Source organism: Mixophyes fleayi, chromosome 8, assembly GCF_038048845.1.
Source record: "Mixophyes fleayi isolate aMixFle1 chromosome 8, aMixFle1.hap1, whole genome shotgun sequence".
In the NCBI taxonomy this organism is placed as follows: Eukaryota; Metazoa; Chordata; class Amphibia; order Anura; family Limnodynastidae; genus Mixophyes; species Mixophyes fleayi.
The window spans coordinates 8,383,744-8,397,549 of record NC_134409.1 but is presented as its reverse complement, the minus strand read 5'-3'; the positions used below and the strand labels follow the sequence as shown (position 1 = coordinate 8,397,549).

The 13,806-nt window shown below is 38.6% G+C and overlaps 1 protein-coding gene across 3 annotated transcripts in view; it reads left to right on the top strand.

Annotated features, from left to right (window-relative positions):
- The window catches only part of KANK4 (KN motif and ankyrin repeat domains 4), an 87,365-nt gene that overhangs the window by 26,811 nt on the left and 46,748 nt on the right, over positions 1-13,806 (top strand). The window contains exon 1 of one of the 3 annotated variants that reach the window (XM_075181791.1): positions 13,471-13,566. The exons of the other annotated variants lie outside the window; for them this stretch is intronic. The gene's annotated coding sequence lies outside the window, so the exon portion shown is untranslated. Of the gene's footprint in view, positions 1-13,470; positions 13,567-13,806 lie in introns of those variants that run through there. 3 annotated transcript variants of the gene reach the window in all.

Below are 13,806 nucleotides of genomic sequence, written 5' to 3'. Positions count from 1 at the left end.
TTATTATTGCGCTATATGCATTGCAGCACATTGAATTAAATTGCTGCCTGTGTGTACAAGCCCTTAGGCATGTATTTCATTTTTTTATTATTATTATTGCCCAGGGATTAAACACAAGCTGATCCCTGGATACAGTTGAAGTTAATGCAGAGAGCACAGGAGTGATGTGTCCTATCCATGGGGAAAAAAATAAGCAACTGATCTGTATGATATAAATATATGGCTAAAAACCATAGAAGAAAGCTAGAGAGAATAACGTTTTGTTTCGCTATCGGAGGACGTGAATAAGCCAATCCTTTATATCTATCTGAAGCCCTCCGAGATGCGTAGAGGAGGTGGGTGTGTCATAATGACAGAATTCACCTCAACCAGTGGGCAGGGAAAGGCATATGGTCATCATCAGCTATTTATATAGCGCCATTAATTCCGCAGCTCTGTACAAAGAACTCGATCACATCAGTTCCTGTCCCATCGGAGCTTACAATCTAAATTCCCTAACCTATACACACCCAGAGACTGGGGGGAGACCAAGGTCAACTAAATAGCAGCCAATTAACCTCATACTTACCTACTTTCTTCAGCTCTCTTCCGGGAGCCAGCCAGTGGAGGTGGGCGTGAGGGGGTGGGGCGGCCAAAATCGCATAATTTCCGGTGAATCGCGGCGTTTGGGATCTAATTCTGCCCACTTCACTAGGAAGTGGGGCACTTCCTAGTGAAGTGGGCAGAATTCGGGAGATTGCCACACACAGGGAATTCGGGAGTCTCCCGGACATTCCGGGAGAGTTGGCAAGTATGATTAACCTACTAGTATATTTTTGGAGTGTAGGAGGAAACCGACGCACCTGGCGGAGACCCACGCTGATGCTAAATGTTTCGTCGTCTGTTCCCAGAAGTGGGCGTGGCTTGACGACAGATGTCCGTTCTCGGCCATGTTGTCGCTGTTATGGGAGAATCATCTGTCTTGGGAGTAACTGAGGTCTCCTCCTAATGCAGGAGTCTAAACCAAAATGTGAAAAATGCCACACACATATCTCGTATCTAAATCATTTTAATGGGAGGAATGTGTGTGAAGTGCACTTGGCACACTATACAGCTAAGGCACACTGTACTTGTGTCCATTGCACTCCATGTTCTATTCAGTAAATTTAGCATGTGATATTTCCAGCAGTCTTGTAGATGATGGCTGATTGCAGTAGGCAGAAGCTCTAACATGCATTGATTTTAGTTCCTACAATGCAGAATAGACTATAATTCCTAATTTCCCTCCGATGTATACATCACTACGTGCCTGTAAAATGAAGTCTCTCTTTGTACAAAGGAACAGGAATAATTTGGGACCTTTTCACCGACATGAGTCATTTGGTACCTGACAAGCGTTGGGGTCATTATTATGTATTTAGCTCATTCCTAACAACTGTAGCAGCGGTTGTTCTTGGCATAGAGGCGCCCTCGCTGATTGTTTTCACAAGGTCCTGGACTAGACCTGAGTTTACATGCCCAAACACATTCCTACAGCGAACCCTCTCCCATAATGATGCAACAAAGCAAAGGAAATGTAGCACTGTGGTTTTAAAACCGATTTATTAAATGTAGCTGTGATCAAATTATTAAAACAAGTATAATATTTCATGCTTTCATTTTACTGGAGACTAACATCACTAATTGGTGCTTTCGTTAATGTCAAGCTTACCTAGACAGGTACACAAGTTGGTTGAGTAGAAAGAATCCATTATGTTGTTTAATATTCTAATGCTCTGATTTGGCTACAGGTTGTTCTAGAGACTCTAGAACAACCCATTGCTTCCCTTTCACTAAAGATGATTTAAAGGTAAAATATATTTTTTTCCAAAGTTTACAGAGTGTATTATTATTTGTACTCTGTAAAATATAGTGCATGATTTATTTTATGCTGGGAGCTTTTTTCTATCTCTGCACATTCATGCTTTTTTGTTCCTGCAATTAAGTAATCATCATGCACAGACTTCAATGCCATTGTGGTAAAGTATAACATATTATGGTAGAATGCTTACATTCTACCATAAAATAATAATTTTTGAACAAGGCATCCTAAGAGGTGTATGATCAGTTGTATTATTGAAGAAAAAGTGACACAGAAAACATTGCGAGTTATTCTCTATAAACTAGTGGAAGCAAAAAGTAGAGCAAAAATTGTTCTTTAAAAGTATTCTGTATCCTATTAAATGATACAACCATGTTTGCTTCAGTTTAGCAGTACATATAATGCAAATCTTATTTGTATAGGACATTGAAAAATGGATTTACAAAAAAAACCAAAAACGTTATGGATGGTCAACTTTTTTTTTTTATTTATTTTTATTTGTGCGAGCCAATGACCTAAATAAATATACAGAAATGTTAAAACCTTTTAGTTTGTATTAAGAAACCTGCATATGTAATCCTGTTGGTTCTGTATGAGGGATGTTGGGAGGAGGTACCTCTTACACATAAAAAAATAAATAAAATAAAATTATTGAGGTGATATTCACTTCTTTGTGCAAAATCAGTCTTACACGTTTAAATTAAATGTGTTAACGACTAATTAGCACCTTGCTCATGTCTAATAAGAAAAGAGCTGATGTTACAAAGATACCAGAGATCCTTGTGACAAAGGACCATTTTCATTGCCGTGATCCAAAACTAATTATATAAATTAATCCTCCTGTGCATCACTCTAAACCCATTGGAAAATAAACGTTTGATTGCATATCAGGGCCCTTTTTACTTAATATTAATTATATATTTGCTCAATCATGGCTTTATACTTGGCAAAAATGCATTTATTTTAGGTGTAATTTTTTTTTTTGCCTAACAATCACACTCTCCTGTTTTTGCCAGGACAATACCCAGTTGTAAAAATATTTTGTTAGATGTACTTATCGAAGAAAAAATTCTCATGTTTAATATTGACCAAATATACTGCATCACTCCTTCAGTGTTGTATACTGGATGTACTGTTCATAACATTATGTTATGTTCTATGTATTGGCAGTTGCAGAGTACTACTTCTCTTGCTCTATGCTGGATGTAATTAATAATTATCATTACCTGTCCTTATTCACTCTGCAGGGACAGTACAATATAGGTTCCTCTATATACTGGGAGTAATGCTCAGCATCGCTTTGTATGTTGCAACAACTGCATAGTAGCATTTCTGTCTAAGGAGGAGATTTACTTGAACTTGTCAAAGGAAAAGTGGAGGTGTTGCCCATAGCAACCAATCAGATTCCGTTTCTCATTTATGTAGTACATTAAAGAAAATGATAGCTGGTTGCTATGGGCAACACCTCCCACTTTTTTTTTTTTAAAGAAGCATTAGTAAATCTAGCCCGGGGAGGGGGGGTTCAGCTGGCTGCAAAATGGCACCAGACAACATCGCATTGTCCGGCTGCGCATGTTGCCAACCATTACTGTAAGTAATCTCTGCTCATTTCTCCTCACACCCCTTAGTGATGCCAGGGAAAACGAGTACTGGTTGAATTGAATCTCCCCCCTAAGTGTTGGAATTCTCAGCCTTTCTTATTATTTGTTTTGGATACAGTCCTCTGTATATATTTTGTTTCTGTTAATGAAAGTGAAATATTAACATATAATACAGTTGTATTATATGCATGCCCGGGGGTCATACACTATGGTCATGGTGGGATAGGTAGGGGTGAAATTTTGTACCTAGATAGGCGAGTGCTCTGCTGCAAAGAATCAAAGTGCTCTCGGAAACTGAATCCAAGTGTTGCCAGATGCAATACTGATGTTTTGCCGGTTTGCTGCCTATATTTATTTTAAGCATCCTGAAAGTATAGCCATGAAAATAACAAAGCCTTGGGACTTGAGGACTAAATATACTATTAATATTGCAACGTTATCTTCAGTGGATGAGGCTGTGTTATTCTTGAGTCTGCTAAGAATAAGTTGGGCTTGGATAAACAGGATTTGTGAGTATGAAGAAAATCATATTCTATTATTAGATCTTATAAAGTGCCAAAATATTCTGGCAAAAGGCAGCTACTCTTTTCATCTCTCAACCTTCTCAAACATCTTTTGAAGTTGAATAATCAGATGTCATGGTAGTCAAGGCCCAGTTGTTCAATGTTACACCATGTCCAGTGATTTTCACATCGAGCTAGCCTACTATTAAGGAAAGATGATTTTCTTTTAATGTAGGTCTTTATGATAAGAAATTTAATTTGTAACATTCACAGACCTTTCTGCAGAAGATTTTCTTTTTTTGCAAGTATTTCAAATGGTACATATTGGGGCTTATTTAGAAATGGATGCGTTCCAAAAACAGTAGGACATCAGGTTTACTTACACCGGCTATAGTAAAGCGATGGCGTAGAGATGTGGCGTGACAGTGTTGGTAGTGGATTCTAAGGTGGTATTGCCTTGATTGTACACAATATTGTAAAGAAATATCATATACAAGAGAATATGGTCGTTAAATTATTAATAAATGCCAGTCACATTTTCAAAGTATTAGTCATTTTATCGCTTACCAATAAAACATTGTCCAATGTGATTGTTGTGGTTCCAATGCACAAAGATATTTAATTGCAAAATATAGCAGAATTTACAGCAAGCCCTTTTTACATATTAAAGATGTTACAATAAAGCAGGAAAGTATAAAGGCACCGAATACATTACATACTTATAGTGCCATACTCTCACATTGCCAGGATCAAAGAGAACGAGAACAGTCAATACATAATCGGCTAATCAGAAACGGCTACATGTTATCATGTTATGTTATACATGTTATCAACATAGTCATCCTAGTTTATCATTGCACCAACCGTCCAGTACCTGCAAGTGAAATGTCTCCTAAAGGGCGAATCTACTGGTACAACAATCATGCAGTCAATGTCTAATTGTGTCGCAGTGATCATGCTCTATTGTGCTCTGTCTACACTTCCCTGTTCCAAACCCCTGTTCCCTTTATCCAGACATAAGGAGATACATGTCAGCGATACTGACAAAACTATATACGGACGTATGTCTATGCGTTTTTGTTGCACAGTGTGGAAGAGCATATCCTACGCAAAAATGGATGTACATCCTAGCCCCATTGTTTTACTGTGGTTTTTTTTTACCTTACAATTACAGCTTCTACAACACATCTTTCGTGAAGGACTAAAAACACTGATTATAGTTCTTTTTTTTTTTTTTTTACCTTTTTTAAATGCTGTTTTCAGTTATCTTTTGTGAACCAATTTAAATTGTTACTAGACCTGCAATTCTATCTTTGATAGACTTGGTCTAGCAACCAGCACAGACATGCCATGTTTACTGGCAAAACAGCAAGTATAACTATTACAGGACATTAATATTTGTCAAAGTTTAGAAATTACTGAGGTAATAATTGAAATGATTTTACTTTTACCAGATCTGTCAAGCATGCTATGTGCTCCATCAGTTTTTGCTAAATGTTAAGCTGTTTAATCATATTTGCCTACTCTCCCGGAATTTCCAGGAGGCTCCCGAATTTCGGGGACTCCCGGAAGAGTAGGTAAACCTCCCGGATCCGGTAAAATGCCAAAATTCACATTGAATAACGGAGGGTGGGTCATTAAACCACACCCCCGCTAGTCAATGCCGTGAATTTTTGTATTTTATGGTAGGGGCGGGGCTATAGTAACGTAATAACGTCGTCACACCCCCTCCTAGCCTCTGTCGCATGTTCTTTACTCCTATCTCCTTGAGTACAGATTTAAAGAGTTGGCAAGTATGTGTTTAATACTGTGCTGGTCCATACATTGACTTGAAACTGTGGGATGGAAGAGATGTGAGATGTTGCTGTTTGGGATATATCGGGAAGGAAATACTGAATAACATTCCTTTTTTTTACATAAAACTGGTCATGATAAGACTAAATGTTTCAACTATTAATCCCTGAAACAATAAGAAAGGTTGGAGCGATTAGTAACCAACTCCCTAATTACAGATATGTAAATACACCACACCAGTTCTAAAGCAGTGGCCTTTGGATGTGGTGCATGATTCAGTTTTTTGTCTAGGTGCCTAGTAATGTTTACTGTGTTTTAGCTATTATTTTTCCCTCTGCTCACCACACCTACAGTATAAGAATGAACATTTCCTCAACTTTTTTTTTCTTCTAATTGTTTGAAGCCATTTGCTAAATTCATTAATGCCCAGCCCATATTTATTCCGCCTGATTAGAATTCTGTGCGGTGTATAGTTTTAGAAAAGACAGAACATTCTCTAGCCACAGTCACCATATTGCAAACTCGTTACATTGATTTCCTGTGTGGAGGAGAAAAAAAAAAGTTGAAAATGAACAAATATTCCCAAAGAGACCACAATTATTTCTGGAATTGCAACAAACTGTTCTGCAAAGACTTTGTTTTCACCTCCTTGGTGTATTACTATGGTACAGGATCATTCTGCTTACACTAATGAACTGCTATAAGTCCCGATTTCATAAGGTTTGTGTTGAGGGATTTTGGGGTCTGTTCATGACCCGTCATGTTTTAGTCATGTTAATTATAATTTTCCTATTGATACACATATATACAATGATGCTGTGGAATTGATGGCGCTATATAAATTGATGGTGATGATTATCAGTTGTGAGCTAATTGGGAACAAAAGAGTGACATTGTACTTTAAATAACCTTTAATGGAAAAAATTATTTCCTTCATTTGCAAAAACTTCTGCCCCTATTTAGGTTACAATTGCCATTAGTGTACCATTATCAAAACTGCTACAACCATATTGGTCCAGTTGTAATAATGTACAATCCTGAACATTGTGCTAGACGGGTGTTACAGCTCCTACACACGGGTCCTTTCCATGCATGTGATTTAGTACTTTCAGGTGTGCTCTGACGTGCAGTAAGTTCAGCTGAATGCAACTCATAAGGATCATTAATCCCTTTAGAGAACATGCTCATAGTACACTTAAGGATTAGTAGGGAATCTGGACGGGCCATGGATGCAAGAGAAAAGCCGATATGTATACTAAGGCCTCTAAGGCTTGAAATGATTTTCTGTGTTAGCTGTTTAATGCATTACTTATTTCTGTTTCACTTCAGTACAGTACAACCCTTCAGTGAGTTATAAAATGACTGAAATGCTCAGCTCAAGTCAAGGTTTTTTTTTTCTGTTTGTATTTTACAACAGGTAAATAGCATTTCTGTATTCAACACCTTTAGTCTTCAGAAACCAAATGGGATTTCCTTAATCCTGTCGTGCTCTTGATATTTGACATTTGACAGTCCTAGGAGTAGAGTTGTAATAGAGTTCAACCGCCATTAAATTAGGAGCGATAGTGTCCTACACTTGCTTTGCTGTTAAGTACCATCTAGTGACTCATTAATGGTAGTGATAGAAGTCACTGAAAACCTATTTGTGGGGAGGGAAATATATGTGTGTGTGCATGTATGTACGTACGTATATGCATGTATGTATGTGTATATATATGTGTGTGTGTGTGTGTGTGTGTGTGTGTGTGTGTGTGTGTGTGTGTGTGTGTATATTTATTTGTGGGGTGCCGAATGGTGAAGTATAATATAAATTGCACCATCATGAAGTACAAAATTAGGTGAATAGCCTGTTACCAAACAATAATAAAACAGGAGCTTATCTGAATTTAATTACAGGACTTCCTCTTGGAATTAATTCAGTTTACTCTGCACCGTTCCACATGTAGTAGAGAATAATTACTTTGAACCTCCAAAGACCGATGCTTCTGTAATACAGTTGTAAATCACTGCAATGGCAACAATATGTAATGCACACAAGGTTCTTGGATGAATAAATGCAGTCCTTTTGTCCCTTCTGCCACACAAGGGCGACGGGTGGTAGACAAAATCCAAAGAGCCAATCTGGTAACAGGTGTGGGTACCATTAAAATCTTTCTAAACTGCACTTGGGTTGAAAACTGGTTGGAGAATAAGGAATAGAGAGTTTTATGATAAATGCAACATTTTCTAATTGGTGAAATGTTTTAAGTGGTGTAGCTCAAGATTCCGTGCTGGGGCCACTACTTTTTTAAATATATTTATTAATGACCTTGGTGATGATTTTCATTTTTTAAGATGACACTAAACTTTGTAAGGTCATAAAATCAGATTATTCAAGTCCATCTGTAGAGAAACTATATCTTGTCTGGAGGATTGGGCAGCCAAATGGAAGGTGAAGTTTAACATAGATAAATGAAAGGTTATGAATTTAGGGATAAATGGGGAAATGGGATAAATTCAGGGGAATCTGTGATGGAAAAGTATTTGGGAGTGCTCATAGACAGACTTGGCAATAGTGCTCAATGTCAAGCAGCAGCTGCAAGGGCCAATAAGGTATTGGCATGCATGAAAAGGGGCATAGATGCAAGAGAAGAAGGTGTAATTTTGCCACTATATAAATCGTTGATTAGACCTCATCTTGAATATGGAATACAGATCTGGGCACCACTCTATTAAAAAAAAAAAAAAAATTTGGAACTTGAAAGGGTAGAGAGAAGGGTGACAAAATTGAAAGTGTGGAGTCATTAAGTAGGATAATAGGTTAGCCAGTTTAGACATGTTTACTTTAAAAAAGAGGCGTCTAAGAGGAGATATGATTATTATGTAGAGCAGAAATTTTACAACCATTAAAAGGAAGGGGTTCTTTACAGTAAGGGCCGTCAAGATATGGAATTCCCTGCCATAAAGTTCTTTAAAAAACAAAAATCAAATAGATAAAAAAACAATAAATCTACGAATCTTGTCGGTGCCTGTGGTGGTGGCACATCTGCAGTGCCCTTGCCCCGCTCCCCTCTCTGGCATTGCATCCCACCTTAATATTTCCTTACCTGGATGAACTACTTCACAGGTAAGAAGCTGGCAAATGCTTCTGCCTCTTGTCGACTGCTTTATAAGGATTCCTTTTTCTAGCGTCTCAAGGACACGGACTATCAACTACATCATGATTTGCTGGTCAGGATCAAGTCCCCAACCATGCTAGAAACGTGTTTGAAGTGTAATGAATGAGAAAATATACAGTCAAGTCCATAAATATTGCGACATCGACACAATTCTCATATTTTGGGCTCTATACACCACCACAATGGATTTGAAATGAAACAAACAAGATGTGCTTTGACTGCAGACTTTCAGCTTTAATTTGAGGGAATTTTCATCCAAATCATGTGAACGGTGTAGGAATTACAAAGGTTTCTATATGTGCCTCCCACTTTTTAAGGGACCAAAAGTAATGGGACAAACTAAACAATCCTACATCAAACTTTCACTTTTTAATACTTTGTTACAAATCCTTTGCAGTCAATTACAGCCTGAAGTCTGGAACACATAGACATCACCAGACGCTGGGTTTCATCCCTGATGCTCTGCCAGGCCTCTACTGCAAATGTCTTCAGTTCCTGCTTGTTCTTGGGGCATTTTCCCTTCAGATTTGTCTTCATCAAGTGAAATGCATGCTCAATCGGATTCAGGTCAGGTGATTGACTTGGTCATTGCATAACCTTCCACTTGTTGGCCTTAAAAAAACTCTTTGGCCGCTTTTACGGTATGCTTCAGGTCATTGTCCATCTGCACTGTGAAGCGCCGTCCAATGAGTTCTGAAGCATTTTACTGAATATGAGCAGATAATATTGCCCAAAACACTTCAGAATTCATCCTGCTGCTTTTGTCAGCAGTCACATCAATAAATACAAGGGAACCAGTTCCATTGGCAGCCATACATGCCCACGCCATGACACTATCACCACCATGCTTCACTGATAAGGTGGTATGTTTTGGATCATGAGCAGTTCCTTTCCTTCTCCATACTCTTCTCTTCCCATCACTCTGGTACAAGTTGATCTTTGTCTCATCTGTCCATAGGATGTTGTTCCAGAACTGTAATGGCTTTTTTTAGATGTTTGCCAAATTCTAATCTGGTCTTCCTGTTTTTGTGGCTCACAAATGGTTTACGTCTTGTGGTGAACCCTCTATATTCACTCTTGTGAAGTCTTCTCTTGATTTTTGACTTTGACACACATACACCTACATCCTGGAAAGTGTTCTTGATTTGGCCAACTGTTGTGAAGGGGGTTTTCTTCACCAGGGAAAAAATTCTTCTGTCATCCACCACAGTTGTTTTCCGTGGTCTTCCGGGTCTTTTGGTGTTGCTGAGCTCTCCGGTGAGTTCTTTCTTTTTAAGAATGTTCCAAACAGTTGATTTGGCCACACCTAATGTTTTTGCTATCACTCTGATGGGTTTGTTTTGATTTTTCAGCCTAATGATGGCTTGCTTCACTGATAGTGACAGCTCTTTGGATCTCATATTGAAAGTCGACAGCAACAGATTCCAAATGCAAATGTCACACCTAGAATCAACTCCAGACCTTTTACCTGCTTAATTGATGATGAAATAATGAGGGAATAGCCCACATATGTCCATGAAATAACTTTTGGGGCTAGATTTACTAAGCTGCGGGTTTGAAAAAGTGGGGATGTTGCCTATAGCAACCAATCAGATTCTAGCTTTCATTTTGTGGAAAGTACTAAATAAATGAAAGCTAGAATCTGATTGGTTGCTATAGGCAACATCCCCACTTTTTCAAACCCGCAGCTTAGTAAATCTAGCCCCTGGTCTCTTAAAAAGTGGGAGGCACATATAGAAACCATTGTAATTCCTACACCGTTCACCTGATTTGGAGGTAAATACCCTCAAATTAAAGCTGAAAGTCTGCAGTTCAAGCACATCTTGTTAGTTTCATTTCAAATCCATTGTGGTGGTGTATAGAGCCCAAAATATGAGAATTGTGCCGATGTCCCAATATTTATGGACTTGACTGTATCTGTCCCAGAACTGATTTATTACAAGATAATTCAACCCAACCATCTCTTACCTGTGCTTCTGCTCTTTCCTACTTTCCTCATTGCAGAGCCGTAACTTAAAACACCTGGGATGAGAAACAAAAATGCCATCTCCCTAGCCCTCAATTTTAACCAAATTAACATGAAATATTCATAAACTGCACCCCCTTCAGCGGTGCTCCCTGGGCACAGCCCTAGTTACAGCCCTGACTCGGTGGACAACACACTGTGTGAAGAAAGACTGAGTTGGCAGGAAGAAGTCGCTGTAACACTCGCCTCACTTCTGCTGGCTCAGTCCTTTATCAGTCCACTAGGACACCCTAACTGGTGGACCAGAAAGAGATCCTGGGGGTGCACAGCCAAAGACCTGAAGGACAAGACATTGCCATCTTTCCTGTACCAAATTCACTATGTCTACCGTAATGTTACAGCTCTCCCTCTCAATAAACTATGTCTCTATCTTGGATAAAACTTCACACTTGAAAGGTAGTAACTCGGAACTGCATAAAGGACAGGCTAGCAGTAACTGTATGACAGAAGTCACACCCCCAAGGAGCGGACCGTAGGACATGAACCACCCCTGCTCATGCATAATGAATTAGAATAGATTTGTAAGGTCTGATAACTATAGGAGTAATAATGTCAGCCATGGGGGCGTACCTTATACTGACATACCTCCCAACTTTGTCACCTGAGGAACAGGGCTTCCCTTAAATCAGGACTGTCCTGCCTAAATCGGGAAAGTTGGGAGGTATAATGACAGAAATTGTGTCAATTGCATCATTATTATATTTAATAAAAAGGTAGAATCCACTAATTCAGACCAAATTTTGCTGCCTCACAGCCATACAAAAACAAATTCCGTTCCCCCTGCTCCCATGACTGGTAACCCAATTTGACTCATTACAGACTCGCTCCTACTGTCTAGTTGCTATCGGACTTGTAGTTCAAGCTAAGCTAAGAGTTACAGCTTGAAAGAAACATTGTATTTTATTTATTTTGATTTAGAATTCTCGTTCCCTCTTCATATGGTTTTCTTTTTTGAAGATAAAGCACAGCTTCCAGCTATTATGCAGTGCAGGGTCTGCACTATATTACTTTTGAAGGCAATAACTTGAATACTATACTCTGCATACTAATGTTGTGAGAGGTTACTCCAAGCCAGGCATGCAGTCTCTTGTGATTTTTCTATGTCTGTACAATGTACTAATATAAATACACCACAGTCTTGCTGAAGAATTCTGTGTGTCTGCTGTTAATTATTAAACAAGCCACTTTTTTTTTTTTTTTTTTTTTTTTTCTTTTTAATAGTTCCAACTTCCCCGTCCATCTTTATTTTGCTGGCGTTTTTTTGTTTTTCTTACTTTGTATTTATTGAAGAAGAAACCCTTGCATACATATTAACCGTAAACCTATTACATCAACAAACATTAATGTTTCTCTTGTTTTTTTATTGTATAAAACTGGGGGAGAAGGAGAGGCGGGGGGAGGGAACCGGGCAACATTGCAAAATCTATTCTAACAGGAAGTTATTAGAAATATATAATTGCAAGCCCTGAAATAGCTAAACATCTAATAAAAATGGGGAAGCTTATGTATCAGGATGGATCCTCTCCCATTCAATCATGAGGAGGACCAGAAGCGGGATTAGGCATGTTCAGTTGCAAATGTAAGGTCAGGAGGGTGTCTGTATCCATGGCTGATGATGACAAGGTCGACTTCCCCTAAAATACCAGAGGGCCCACATGGCCTCAAATTTAGCTAGAGTTATTTCCTTAATTAATTAATTACACAACTAGGGGGTAAATGTATCAAGCTGAGAGTTTTATTTAGTACATTCTACAAAATGACAGCTAGAATCTGATTGGTTGCTATAGGCAACAGCTCCACTTTTCAAACCCGCCGGAAAACTCTCAGCTTGATACATTTACCTCTAAGTAACTAAACATCCTAAGACTTTTTTGTTTTGTTTAAAGTTTTCGGAGGCATGACCGAATTCAATTCAGCGCAAGGTCTAACTGCGCCAATTTCTAGGTATTACAGTTCCTAAAACATGGATGCAAAAATCATCAATGTTTTAGATATCGAACATACTCTGGAACCTTGCGCTGAATTGGATCTCCCCTTAGGGGCAGATTCAATCAGACGCGTTGTTCTTTAGAATAATATGGCTGCGCGTTGCTACGTTAATTTCTCAGCTGATTTTTGCTCGCAAAAAATCAGAGATTTTCCTTCAAACAACGCTGGTAATTGAATCTGCCCCTTAGGGTGTTGTCAAAAACAACGTGTGGCAGGGTAGGCTCAAATTTAATGCATTTCAATTGGAGAGCGTTTTTTTTATTGAGTGCTTCTCACGAAATGCCACTGTTTTTTTGAAAATTGTTTGTTGCGTTTAAAACGCACGTGTAAGATCCTCTCTGATTTACTCACAAAAATGAATAATGTTTGTTCTAAGGTTTAGAAGAGAAGTGAAAATCTCCCCTGCGCCCCCACCCTTTCTAATAAAGTAAAAATCCGCTTCTATAACGCTCTCTAGTGCACATTCTCCAAAAACAATTTTTTTTTTATTATTTGCTTTTCTCTGAAGGTCACTGGTCACCTGACAGAGCCTGTTAATAGGGAGAACACACATAGCTCTCTGCTGTAAACAGTCTCCCCTCATTGACCTGCAATGGGAGCAGATTTTTATTCTGGGAGGGCAACGTCAAACTCAAGTGCTTTCCTGTACACGCAGGTAGGAGAAATTCAATGTCAAATGGCAGTAATAATTTTCTTCAATATGTGATTTCTCTATTTCCCATTGGGGATTTCTTTCCCCCCTCTCTCCTAAACCAACTGCAATGCAGAAGAAAATGACAGCCTCTGGCATTCTGAGTTTGTGATGGTGTTAATGAGCAGTTGTTAATGTGTTTTTGATTTTAGTTTTTTTTTTTTCTCTCTCTCCTTGCCTCATTGTGGTCTGGATTATGTATTG